This window comes from Lycium barbarum, chromosome 10 (assembly GCF_019175385.1).
Source record: "Lycium barbarum isolate Lr01 chromosome 10, ASM1917538v2, whole genome shotgun sequence".
Classification (NCBI taxonomy): domain Eukaryota; kingdom Viridiplantae; phylum Streptophyta; class Magnoliopsida; order Solanales; family Solanaceae; genus Lycium; species Lycium barbarum.
This window is the reverse complement of record NC_083346.1, coordinates 106,238,164-106,252,589: the sequence shown is the minus strand read 5'-3', so window position 1 is coordinate 106,252,589 and position 14,426 is coordinate 106,238,164.

Genomic DNA, 14,426 nt, shown 5'->3' with positions numbered 1-14,426 from the left:
AAGTCAACAATAAGCCATATCCACAGTACAAGTCATCACCTATGTTGTAGCATCTAAACCCAACTGTGCTAAGTCTCAGTATAGCAATTCGAATTAGCACATCACAGTAGTATCACAAAAATCAATAGAAACCAAGATACAATGCAATGCAATAATGTATGTAGGATGAATGCAATGCATGTGCAGCTTTGTACAACATGTCCCGGACGGAGTGACTCCACATCTCAGCTATCATGACCCATGGGGGCCCGCGAAGTCCATCAACCACTCGCTCTGAAATATGACCTAGGATCACAAGCACACTCTCACGATCCCGACAAAGACCTCGGGCATCGGACACTCCATCGTTCCCAGTAAGAAATCTCGGGCAACGAATACTCATTTCTCTTTTACGCTCTCCGACAGAAACCTCGAAGGCTACACTCTCTCACATATCACCATCAGTACCAGAACCATGCATATGTCAGTGTATTATGGAAATGCGTATGAATATGATGAAATGTGATATCAACAACCAATTCTATCCGAAACAGTACCACACATGGCACCAAAGTAGTATCAATAGTAAGGCTACACAACAAGCCACAATGGAATCACCATTCTCATCTCAGTGTCAATCAAGTAAAGTATTGCGATATTGTAGTCATGATGGATTACTACTAACAATTACCACGGTATCAATATGTCAACAATGCCAACAAGTAATAGATCAGATAAGTCAACAACACAACGAGGTGGCTAGCCCCCAAATAAGACAATATCCAGCCCAACTTCATACCCGAAGGCTTGCATGTATTCTCCGACAATATCATCTAAACATACGCTTCGCTAGCCGAAGTCTCACCATAGGGTAAACCATAACCTACCTGGACAGCCGAACAGTAAAGTCTCCAACAATCACACCTTAGTCTTCCCTTTCCTTTGAGCCTCGAGATAATGAAAGTCTAACATATCCGAATCATGGAATTAGAATCAAGAAGAACATCATTCAAACCCTACTTCTATTCAAGACCCAAATTCCCAACCTATGGAATAGGGTTTATGAACTAGAAAGGTGAAGGAATCTAAAGGTCTCAACATGAAATTAAAGCTCTAGGTGATCAATTCCTATCAATATCAAGCTAGAAGAAACAACAATTTACTTAAATTCATATTCTAGGCAAAACCCCCAAATTGGGTATAAATCCTAACTTCCAATTCCATAACTTAGTCCCTAATTAGGAAGAAATCATGCAATAATAGATTCTAATCATCAATTCCATGCTTAATGAAGTTAGTCCAATCAATAAATCAATATTACAAAGCCTAGAAGAAGAACTCAATGAACCCTCTTTTAATCATCAAACTCTTAATGAACTATCATGATAAGGAATCCTAAGGTGATTATGGAAAATGGAATAGCAAAGGAGATAGAAGAACTTACCACATAGAGTTTCCCTCAAGAATCACCTTGAAAAGTTCTCAAAAACTCTAAAGTCGAAATAATAAAGAAAGAGCGACTTAGGGCGTTTAATACTCATTAAATGAAATAATTTGCCCGATACCGCTTCTGCGACAATGGGACCGTTGCGGCGGTCTCGCTTTGACGACCACTCAGACTGCCACGGCGGTCAGCCAACATTTGCACTTGGTTGCTGTTGTGGCAAGTCCACCGCTATAGCGGTGCCACTGCTGCGGTAAGGGTGCCGCTATAGCGGAAACCAGAACCAGAAATTCCCAAAAATCACAATATCAACCCAAAATCCCGACTATCACCCGAGACCATTTGCTCACATACCACCTACATAGACACACATAAAAACACGCTACGAACGCACTCGTGGCCTCGGAATTCCCAACAGAGGTCTCGTTGACCGAGTCAACCCCCGATACCTCAACATCAACTTCCCAACCCAAATTCCAAAATGCACCCGAGTGCATTGGGAATTGAATCGAATATACACACAAATCGAATCAAAAAGTTAACTTTGAGTCCACTCTTTTCCGATTTAATCCCAAATTTCCCAAAAAGTCTCCCAAATCCTATCCAAATAATTCGGGAAGCATGTCAACGGTCCCCTCAGGTCAAATGTGAGCTAAAAAAGCTCGGGGAAGGGTCAAAAGTATCAAAAAAACTATAACGACCAAAGATAATTTGGTAAAAATAGATTCCTAGGTAAAAATAAATAATTTGACTGAACTATTTCTAATTAAATAGATATTGAGATTTGATCGCTTAACACTTAACAAGGGAAATTTTGAAAAAATAAGATTAATTGTTTCTTGATTTGATAAGTGGACACTCTTTTTGAACAAAAAAAAAGGGTATACGGACACTCTTTTTGATCCAGAGGGAGTATTGTTTTTGGCCATCAAAAAATTATCATTAGTATATGATATTCAAAAGATTTAGAAAAAAAGAAAAAAAGAGAATTTGTTCAGCGGATGATGGAAATTGTTAGAAACACTTGAAAAAGCGATGTACAAAATTTGAAATTGATTTGTAGTCGAAGTTTGTAATTGAAGTCGAGTTGATAAAGCGTTATTGCAACATGCATATATCCAGTGGCGGATTCAGGATTTTAACTCAGGGGGTTCGAAAAAAATAACAAAAGCTAAATATAAAAAAAAATGTTGTTGATGGGAATCGAACCTATAGCATTAGAGACAATTTTGAATAACCTAAACCATTTGAGCTAACCTTTTACATTTTTTGAGGGTGTTCAAAAGCTAATATATATACATAAACACAAAAAATCTACCCCATATATACACTGTAAATTTTTGCCGAGGGTGTTCGGGTGAACACCCTCGGTTGGCTGTGCATCCGCCCCTGCATATATTCATGTATATCACGCATAAATACGCATAAGCAAAGATGTACATGGAGATATATAAAAATTATATTATATAAATACATATGTGGGATACACAAAAGATAAACAGATATACATGAAGAATTTAGACATATCAAAAAGAGAATTAACTGTATAGGCGTCGTCCACGGGTGCAACTTCGATATGTTTTTAAATTTGAACTTGGGTATGAACTAAATTAAGAGTCTATATTTCGGTAGACATAAGCTACACCAACAATATTTCTTAATCGGTCATGGATGAATGATAATGTTTTTTATTTGAACAGAGGGATGTGCAAACCAATTCTACATTTTACTTTCCCATGTAGAGAAAAGGTACTTTGTTTGTAGATCATTATGGGTACATTAACTATTGAAGCGTTTTTGTAATTAACGTCTTCGTATTATAACAAATTAGTTTATAACAGTGAATGCTTTAATTGGCACCAAAATGATTTACAAAGTAATTCTAGTTCATATGCTTTGTGCAAAGGGTAATTTGAAAGACATTTATATGAATTTGATGTCTTAATATAAAATATTGATACTTTTGAGCATTACCATTGACAACAATATGATACTGAATTGCCTAGAATATGTCATTTGAAATATTTAAAATCGGGGGTGTTTGACTTATGATTAAAAGTCAATATTGAATTCAATGTTAGTATAATCTTGAAGAACTTGAGACATAAATTGCATAGTTCTTCAACCACCCCTCCCCCGCCCAAAATCCTTAGTGGGGATTGATATGGTAGTGAATGAATTCATAATTTTGTCGGTCTTGATGATGCCTAGTTGATGAAACAACTCATTTGAAATTTGAATATGATTAACCATACATCTTTTCAGAAAAATTGTGTTCTTTTATGAAAGGATGTCACTTGAAATGTTATATTCTCTCATGTAAAGATGTCACTTTAGAGGTTCTGACTTTTATAATTAGATTTCAAGTATTTAGTATTATTTGGAAAGGACACTTAAAATGTTTAAAGTGTAGGGGGTGCTTGGCTTATGATTGATAGTCAATATTATTTGAAGAAGTTTAAGATATAAAATTATTTCTTCAACTCCCACAAAATATATTTTTGATATGGTCGTTAGTGAATTTACAACTTCACAATTTTGGTGATGATTATTTGATGGAACTACCAATTTGATGGTTAGGTTATGAGCCTTCCTATAAATGTTTTGTTCTTTCATGAAATACTGTCACTTAAAAGGTTGTGACTTCTCATGAAAAGATGTGTCTGTTAGACAACTCTTTGTATATAGAAATATGATGTTCATGAATAGAGGCCTTTTTGGTCTATAAATTTAAGAATCATTTGATCAAATGATAAGAAAAAAAAATCCACTTTAAGATGGATTTGTACCTTGAATGGAGTTGTTACTTTTGGGCGTGAAGCCAAACTTTTATTCCACAATATATGGAATATTGAGCATTCATATGCTAGAAGAGAAGATAAATAATTGAGAAATGCCTATGTTATTAAGAGTTGTGGCCACAACTGGTGCAATCATTCTCTTATATTTTTAATAATGCTACTTTAAGATCATCCAACAATCATATATGTAATGAAAAGTCTAGCGTGTTGGTATATGACAAGCATATGTGAAAGATTTGCTTTCAATCAGTCGCGACGATAATTTATGTTGATCGGCTTGCAAGATTTATTTAGAAGAAATGCAGTACAAACAAATTGTGAGAGAATAAGGCTAAAATCCTTAAATTAAACACAAGTAATGAACCCAACTTTGAGTTAGTATAAAATCTAACAATACAAGTTCAACGGGTAATAACAAGTTACTTTGTGTTGCTAAAGCACGAGTCTCTTCATTTAGAGCCTTGATTCCAATGTACTGGATACTGTTATGTGAGGAGTTGTTAAATGCCTACAATAACAGAGACATAGTGACAAACTCCATAGTGCAAACCGTTACGAGAAGAGGTTGAATTAATCTTAATGAAATTAATAAATGTCTGCAGTAACAGGGACATAGCAGCTAATTTCACCTATATGAATATCGAAGTGGTGCCTCTTCATGCAAGACTTAAATGATTGGTCTTATAAGTATTCATGGTATCAGGATGAGCACAAGACCAATACGTGCTAAAGCAAATACTGGGCTTTATAAGATACAAAATAATATTATGTGTGTGATATTTTCGATTTTGACACATGGAGTTGGGGTTCAAATCTTTAAAGATACCAATAACTTTGTTAGAACTTTAAAGTATTTACACTAATGGCAAGTTCAAATCTATTATAGGATACTCTGCCGTATGCATAATATTATAAGAGAAATATTACAAACTAGTGGGGGATTGTTAGATAGTTTGTAATACAAGAGGTCTTAAATTGAATAGACACATCCGTTCATGAAAGGACATGACTATTCTGAAAAGTCATTTCAAATTCTATAAATAGAAGGACACTCTTGAAGTAGCAAATACAAAAATGTGCATGTACAATTTAGGCTTTGTTGTATCCTGAAGAGAATTGCTTATATTCTCCCCAGTATGCATACGAGCAATATCTCTTTAAGTAAAATCGTTCTCACACCTCAAGCCTTCTTTGTTTTCGTTTTCTTCTTACAATTTTCTAACAAATTTATCCTAAGTTAAAAAACGAAGTTGAAAGAATTTAAGCTGGGAGAACGATCAAACATAGAACGATCAACTTTTATTTCTTGTTATCATAGAATTCGTCATCAAGATGGTTTGTCTTCACGCTGTCAAGGAACTCATACTAATGCTAAGACTTATAGCAAGTTAATTTGGAAATAAAAGAATCTCTGAACAACTCGTCTTCTTTGCTATTTCTCGTTGCACGATCTTTGCCATTTCTCGTTGCACGATCTTTGCCCAAATTGGATTACAATAATCCTCTTTAATGGAGCTCAAAATTTAAGGATCCGTTTGGGCATAAAAATTATTCACTTTATTTTAAAATTAGTGTTTGGCCATGAAAATTCCAAATCCAACTTGAAGTTGTATTTCAAATTTGGAAAACAGGTTATATAAGTTGTTTTCCAACTCACTTTTCACTTTTAAAGTTATATTTAAGTACAATCAAGCATAAACATTATTCCGATACTATTTGCAAAACAACAAAAGTATGAACAAACACAACTTCATCTTCAACTCCAACTTCATAAATTTCAAATAAAATGAAAGATATTTGAAATCTATGACCAAACGGCTAGTTAATATAAGCTTCACAAGTGCTATCAACAAGATTTTGAATAACCACTTCGAATTACGATATTTTTCGAATTTCAAAATTTTAGATTTGAAAGCTACTAACAAACTTCCGGTCGGTTCGGGTCTTATTGCCACGTGGACTGAGGAAAAAAGTGCATATGGACTAAATTAAATGTTATGTCATATTTTATTGGCCAAATATTAATTAGGTGACTTTTGATGTAAATATAAGAAAAGTTGGGTGACCTTGTTGTTAAAAAAAAAAAAAACATGACTTTGGGAGATCATTACTCATAGTTGGGTGACCTTATGTGTTACTAACTCAAGAATATCTATCAAAGTTAAACTTAAATTCTATGGAACAGTTATAAGACCAACATTATTTAGCATGTACCTTTGATTCTAACTCGTGTTGCATGAATGCTCATATTTTATGTTACGTTGCATTTGTTCATAATTGATTATATATGTTGTATCCGTGCATCTTATTTCATGTTGATTATGCCCATTATTTGTTAAGATCATATTTTATTTGTACATGTTGATTAAGTAAGTATTTCGAGCCAACCTTCGCCACTATTTTGTCAGGGAAGATGATACTTCGGAGTACGCGTACTTATGCTACACTTGTCACACTTCAGGTGCAGAACCGTCTCCCTGCACCAGTAGAGTACGTGATCAACCTTATTAAGAGCTGATTAGAGACTGTCGGGGTGAGCTGACTTAGTAACCCTTGAAGCTTCCTTCTTTTAAGATGTCTATTCGAACAATATTTATATTTTGAGACTGGTTGTACTTTTTTTTTTTTTTAAGTCATTCATGACTTGAAGTATCAATTCTCGGAAAAGTTTATATTATATTGGTTCGAAGTTAGGTTCCATCACGGCTTAGAAAAATTGCATCAAACAATATACTACAATGGAATACATTATGAAATAATGGCTAACAAGCATCCAAACAAGCAGTAATGAATCCATATAACTACATAAAAGCACGACAAAGGCTCGCTGAAGTGGCGCAACACAAACGCAGGGATCGTATTCATCTTTTTTTACAATTTTTTGGATTTTTACCCTGGCTTTTCACAAAGAACAAGCCAATAGAAAACCCCTTCGGAATTCCATACGGAAATGACACCGCTTAAAAAAATCAACTGTTTCTTACCATTAGTTATTCTTTATTCTCTCTGTGTATGTATCTTCCGTCTCTTCTTTTACAAAATCTAATGTTCTCTCCCTTCAAAGTTTGATCAATTTCTTGAATTTCCCCTGCTAATAATATCTACTTTCTAACCTCACTGCCATCTTTATTTGCCATGTTACACTTACTTCCGCTTTGAATTTTTATATCAGTTCGTCGTTTATTCCCTCCATTATTGTCACCAACATTACTGCTGAAGTTCATTCTGAGAAAAGAAAAAGACCAAAGCGACATGCTTATTTTTTACGCCATGAAGTGTTCGCAGAAATGAACTAACAGACAGACATCGCCCACAGCTTACGGAAATGTCTACAATTCTAAGTCGAAAAAACCTATAATGTTGCTGGTGATGCAGAGCAACCAAAAAAAAAAAACAGAAGTAAGAGCCTTCCCTTCTCTCTCTCTCTCTCTCTCTCTCTGTGTATGTAATGTTCCTTCTCACATTTTAAATCTATTGTTCCCTTGCTTCATGTTTGTTCGATTTCTTTATACTTTCCTGCTAATATCTACGTTCTTCACTCATTGTCATCTTCAGTTTTTGTGCTACACTTACTTGCGCTTTCTATTTTTTTTTTCAGTTCGTCTTTTCTTTTTCACTCCATCGATGTTACCAACATTACTGTAGAGCTGGATAACAGGTACTTACCAAGTTTTGTTCTGAGTAAAAAAATAGACCAACACGAAATGCTTATTGTGACTCGCATGTAGTGTTTGCAAAAAATGCCCGACAAGATCTGTTGGTACATCCGCAGTGGAATTGGATCCACAAAGATTTCGCGGTGATCAAAATAAATTAATTCAACTATCAATAGGTCATAAACAGAAGTTCACAGCTAAGCCGAATAATAAACCCATAAATGTATTAGGTAAATTTGTTTATTATAGAAGGCTGTTCATTGAAAAATTGAACCTCCTCCTATAATAACCCGGAAAAATTAAGCTTCAGTATGATTAAGCTTTTCATGGAAGTTCTCAGCCTGCTGCACGCAAAAAGATACCTTTGTGAACAGGATCAGGAACAATGTCTTTGACTCATTCATCTGCAGTATTAGTTCAACTACTGGATGTTTTTGTTCAATATATATTTCATATAACAGAACAGACCTTGAGTAGTTGTGATCATTCAACTGTACAAAGTTCGACAATAATGTGAAAGTGCCGGGGCGGGGGGGAGGGGGGGGGGGGATTGTGAATTGTAATTTTTCGCTTTAGGGAGTCGACTGTGTAGGGTACCTAGTTGACTATTAGAAAGCTAACTGTAAAGTAAATTGAAAGTAATTGACACACGATATTTATACTGGTTCAAATTCAAAGTGAATCCTAGTCCAGTTCCCTTGGGTTGCAAGGGTGATCTCTGCAGCTCTTTAAAGTGAATCTTTGGTACAAGGGTTGTTTGAATGGAGCTCCTACGTCTACACTCAAACTCTCGTATTTTTTGATGCAAAGCCTCACCAACTGGAAAATAACTCTCTCCTCTCTTTTTTGTTTACACAACAACTCTCATTGAATTACAATGTTTATGAAAAGTAGAGCAAAGACTATATGAAGATTGAGACGAAGTACATCTTCTTCGTCTGATTTGAGCCGATATTTATACTTAAAATATTGTAGTCGTTGTGGCTCTTCTAAGCAGAGAAGGCAACCCAAGAGATTTGATCCTTGGAAAACAAGAATATTGAGGATCCTTATTTTCCAAGAATAAAGTAAGAGCTTTGATGATGACTGATCTTTTCCTTGTGGGCTTCTTGATTGAACTTCTTTTTTCCTTGTGTCTTGACAGCTTGGTACTTGATTTTATCCTTTCCTTTTCAACTTCTTGATTGGTCTTCTATTGATTCCCTTTCCTTGTGCATTAGTTTGTGTGGTACTTGATTTGCAAATCCAAGTTGTAGTTTCATTACAGAACGATATTCCTCATTAATGAAGATGGGCCCAAGTGGTACTGCTATCCAAACCCCAGTAGCAAGCTAACTTTAACATGTCTATAGGCCGACTGGTTCTAGGCCTCGTGAGTTGTATTTAATTGCTTAGGCCTATTTCACATCATGATCCTTCATTAGGCCTTGAGTATTTTCCTGCACAATAACATAGGTCGTCATCATTGAAATCTTAGCACTAATAATCTTCTCCTTTTTTATGATGACAATTAATACTCAAGATAAATGTAGTCAACTTCCCTGTTGCATTGCTTAAGTGGTTGTGGAAGTAGCTCCCCCTGAATAGTTGCAGCTCCCCCTGAATATTTGACTCCCCCTGAATAATTGACTGCGTTGTTCTCCCCCTTTGGCATCAATAAAAAATTATTCACACAACATAATAACAAGTATTATCCAACAGAAAACGCTGTCCTAGATAAGCAAGCATAAAGTACTGCACAAAGTAGTACAAAAGTAGCAAAACACAAAGTAACTGGCCTTAGGCCCAGTTAACAACCACAAATTGTCTTGACAAAGCAAGCAAACAAAAAACATATATTGTCTTAAAGTAACAAGCAAAACACGACTAATCATCATGCACATCCTGCTGCTACTCCGTATATGGACGAAGAAAATAAGCCAAAGTGTTAACAATGGCATCCTTAAGAGCGTCCAAGGTCCCAGTTATCTTAGTTGGAATAGTCTCTACACTAGCTTGAAGCTTTGTAGACAGCTTCACCGCTTCCTTGACAATCCGATCAAGCTTTACCCTAACACGAGCAATATCAGCACCTGCTTCCTTAGCAGAGTCCCTTATTTATCCATGTTGAATAAAGTAGATGCCATTAAATCCTTTATGGAATCAAGTTGAGCATTCATAGCATCTAGTTTGACAAGCACCTCAGGAGACACATCTATGGGAGGGGACGACTGAGAGGTGGATAGTTTAGACCTGGAAGGGGAAACACGCGGGGGGGCAATCATCAACAGAGTCTTTTGGAACCCAAGTATCATTGACAAGAACATAGCCCATGCTACCAAAAGCTCAAGATTTGTAGCATTGTTTGACCAGGATGCTAGGATATTCACTAAGATTGATATGGTAGGCTTCAAGAATATGAGTAATAAGCATACCATAAGGAAGACTGGTTGGATTAGCATCATATTCAATCATGTAATTGAGAATAACAACGGATAATTTGACTTTCTTGCGAGACAATAGACAATAAACAATGATGGTATCACGCTGAGTGACAGTAAAGAAAAAGTCGGCACGAGGAAGAATAATGGTGGAGACAATGTGGGCTAAGACACCAGCTTCAAAGATAATGTCAAACAGACCAATGTGGGTAGGTACAATGGTTGAATCAGAAAGAGTTGGCTTAACTTGGTCATAAGAAACATCAAGGGATTCAGGCCAATTAGTTTTGGGAAGATCAAAGAATCCGGAGTAGTGACAGTCTAGTATGGAGTCCAACACATCACAATCAAGCACAATGCGAGTACCAAGAACAAGGGTTTCAATTTCATTAGACTTGGAAGACTTAAGGTTAGCGTAAAATAATCGAACATGGGTTTCATAAACACGAGTGGGGTTTTGAAAGAAATTTTCCTAGCCTGGGCTTTACCTTACATGAAAGAGTTTGCATGTCTCAAGATCAACAATACGACTAGAAACAACAAATTTTTCCTTAAGAGCGATGAACAAATCACGATTAGGGGTATCCTAAAAGTTTTTCTTAAGGCCAAGAGCGGTTTCAGGGTCAAACTTAACTTTCTTAGAGGATTCAACACAAGTGTCAGGATCAAGAGAGTGTTTACAAAGATTTTTGGAAAGGAGAGACTCTGTAGCCTCAGATGAAGACGAATAAGTAGAAAAATAGGAATCCACACGAGCAGGGGAGGTAGATTTACCTTTACCTTTGATTCTAGTGCTTTGGCGGGTTGAATTGTTCAAAGCTTTGTGATTCTTAGCCATGGCGAGTAACCGAGGAGAGGAGAAATCTAAAGAGAAAAAGGCGGGGAAGGGAATGGGGACACTGAGAGGTATATAGAAAAGGTTTTGGATGGGGAAGAGAAGAGATCTGATGGAAAGCTTGAACGTAGCAACTTACAAGTAATAATGGCAACTCCTCATAAGTATGGAAAGAAAAGAGAAAACGTAAAAAAAAAAAAAAAAAACACGTAAACGATTTTTATTATTTATTTAAGAAAGGAAATAAAACAAAATCAAGAAACAATAGGATTTTCAACCAGACCAATTAAAGTTCTTAAGTGGCAAAAATGTTCTTCCAAGAGAAGTTTTGTAAAAATATCAGCAAGTTGACTATCAGTACTTACAAAGCTAATTTCGATATTTCCCTTTGAAATATGATCTCTAATAAAATGATGCTTAATATCAATATGCTTATCCCTAGAATGATGCACGGGATTCTTGGAAAGGCATATAGCACTACAATTGTCACACAGAATGCGAATAGGTTTAGAGAAAACATCATAATCACTTAATTGATGATCCATCCAAATTACTTGAGCACAACATTGACCAATGGGAATGTATTCAGCTTCAATGGTTGATAAGGAAACAGATCCTTGTTTCTTACTATGCCAGGAAATTAATGATTTTCCTAGAAATTGACAAGAACAACTAGTACTCTTGCGATCACCTTTATCGCCTGCAAAATTAGTATCTGGGAATCCTTCAATCTTAAAAGAGTTAGTACTTGAATACCAGAAGCCATAATTAGATATTCCAACAAGAAATCTGATAATTCCTTTTACAGCAGTGAGATGAGATTCTTTTGGAGCAACCTGAAACCTAGCACATTTACAAACGCTAAACATGATATCTGGTCGACTAGCAGTGAGATACAGTAGTGAACCAATCATACCTTGATACTTAGTTTTATCTACAGGTTTACCTTCATCATCTTTATCAAGATTGCATGTAGAGCTATTGGATTTCCTAATGCTTTGGCTTCCATCATTCCAAACTTATGAATGAGTTCCTTTGTATATTTAGTTTGGCAAATGAATATCCTTTTTCCGATTGTACAATTTGTAGTCCCAAAAATAAAGCCAACTCTCCCATCATACTCATTTCAAACTTGGTTTGCATAAGATCAGAAAATTCCTTGCACATGGATGGGTTAGAACTTCCAAATATAATATCATCAACATAAATTTGAATAATGAGATTTCCTGAAGGGGTTCTTTTTATAAAAAGAGTTGTATCTATCTTTCCTCGGGAAAGATCATGATTCACTAAAAAAGTACTCAATCATCCATACCAAGCTCTAGGAGCTTGTTTAAGACCATAGAGTGCTTTTGAAAGCTTAAAAACATGATAAGGTTGTTTAGCGTCTTCAAAACCAAGCGGTTGTTTTACATATACTTCTTCATCAATGAAACCATTTAGAAAATTGCTTTTGACATCCATTTGAAAAAGTTTGAATCTTTTAAAAGATGCATATGCAAGCAAGATGCAAATTGATTCTAACCGTGCCACCGGAGCAAAGGTCTCATTCTCTAGCCTCATTTAGCTTATTGCGAAAGACCCATTTAGTGCCAATAATAGAGACATTTTCAGGTTTGGGAACTAACTAACTTCCACACATCATTTTTTGAGAATTGATCCAGTTCCTCCTGCATAGCTTTGACCCAATGTTCATCTTTAAGTGCTGCATCAACCCTTTTTGGTTCTAGTTGAGATATGAGAGCAAGGTTTGCATTCTTCTTGCTTGATGCTCTAGTCTTCATTCCATCATGAATGTCCCCTGTGAAATTTTTTTTTGGATAGTCAGGCTCACTTCTCCACTCATTTGGAACAGATTCAATGATCACACCAGTCGATTTGGCAGGTGCAGTAATTGACTGTGCTCCATCATCTTGTTTAGTGAGTGAGGGGGCTGTGATGACTGTCCCGTCTTCATCAACTGTATTAGTACCTTCCTCGACCAGTCGATTAGTATCATAAAAAATAACAAGAAAAGATTCTTCGATTGATAAGGTAAGCTTATTATAAACTTTATATGATCTACTAGGGTGAGAATAAACCAGAAAAATACCTTCATCGCTTCGTGGATCAAATTTTCCAATATTATCCTTACCATTGTTATGAACAAAACACTTGCATCCAAATGGATGAAAACAGCTGATATTTGGTTTCTTCCCATTCCAGAGTTCATAAGGAGTTCTTTTTAAAATGGGTCTGATTAAACACCTATTAAGAACATGACATGCTGTGCTTACAACTTCAGCCCAGAAATGATGTGGTAAATTATGTTTTGTAATCATGGTTCTTGCCATATCTTGCAGAGTTCTACTCTTCTGTTCAACAACACCATTTTGCTGAGGAGATCTTGGTGAACAGAAGTTGTGAGTGTAGCCTTGTTCATTGCAGAAATCTTCAAATGCCTTATTTTCAAATTTTCCTCCATGATCACTTCTAATGGAAGTGATATAGTAACCTTTTTCACGCTTCACAAAAAAACTTAAAGTTCTTGAGAGTACCATCTTTGTGAGCAAGAAATATAAACCAAGTAAAACGAGAATAATCATCAACAATAACAAAAATATACCTTTTTCCTCCAATGCTTGCAGCTCTAGTGGGACCAACAAGGTCCATATGAAGTAGTTGCAAGGGTTTAGAAGTCGACACAATATCTTTTGACTTGAAAGAGTTTCTAATTTGCTTACCTTTTTGGCATGCATCATAGATGTGATCTTTTGAGTATTTCAACTTAGGTAGCCCTAACAACAGGTCACGTCTAACCAACTTTTCAATCAATCTCATGCTTGTATGTCTTAGTTTCTTGTGCCATATCCAAGGGTCTTCTCCCATAGAGGCTAGGCATATATGTCCTACTGGACTATTTACAGAGTATAGTACAGATACATTTTTATTTCTGCTTCCAGGAAGAATTTCTTTGCCCTTGGAGTCTTCTATGATACATCCCGTTTTTCTGAATCTTACTTCAAGGTTTGAGTCACATAGTTGACTAATACTTAAGAGGTTATACTTAAAACCCTTCACAAGATAAACGTTAGTGATATCACAGGAATTATTAAATGCTATAGCACCAACTCCAATTACAGTTCCTGCGGAGTTATCCCCAAAGGTTACCAATCCTCCATCATACTCTTCGACTGATTTACACAAGCTATTGTCGCCTGTCATGTGACTGTAACACGCACTATCTAGATACCATTTACCTTTAGATCTCTTCTTGTGGTGTTCCTTGCTAGTTTCAACAAATTCCATGAA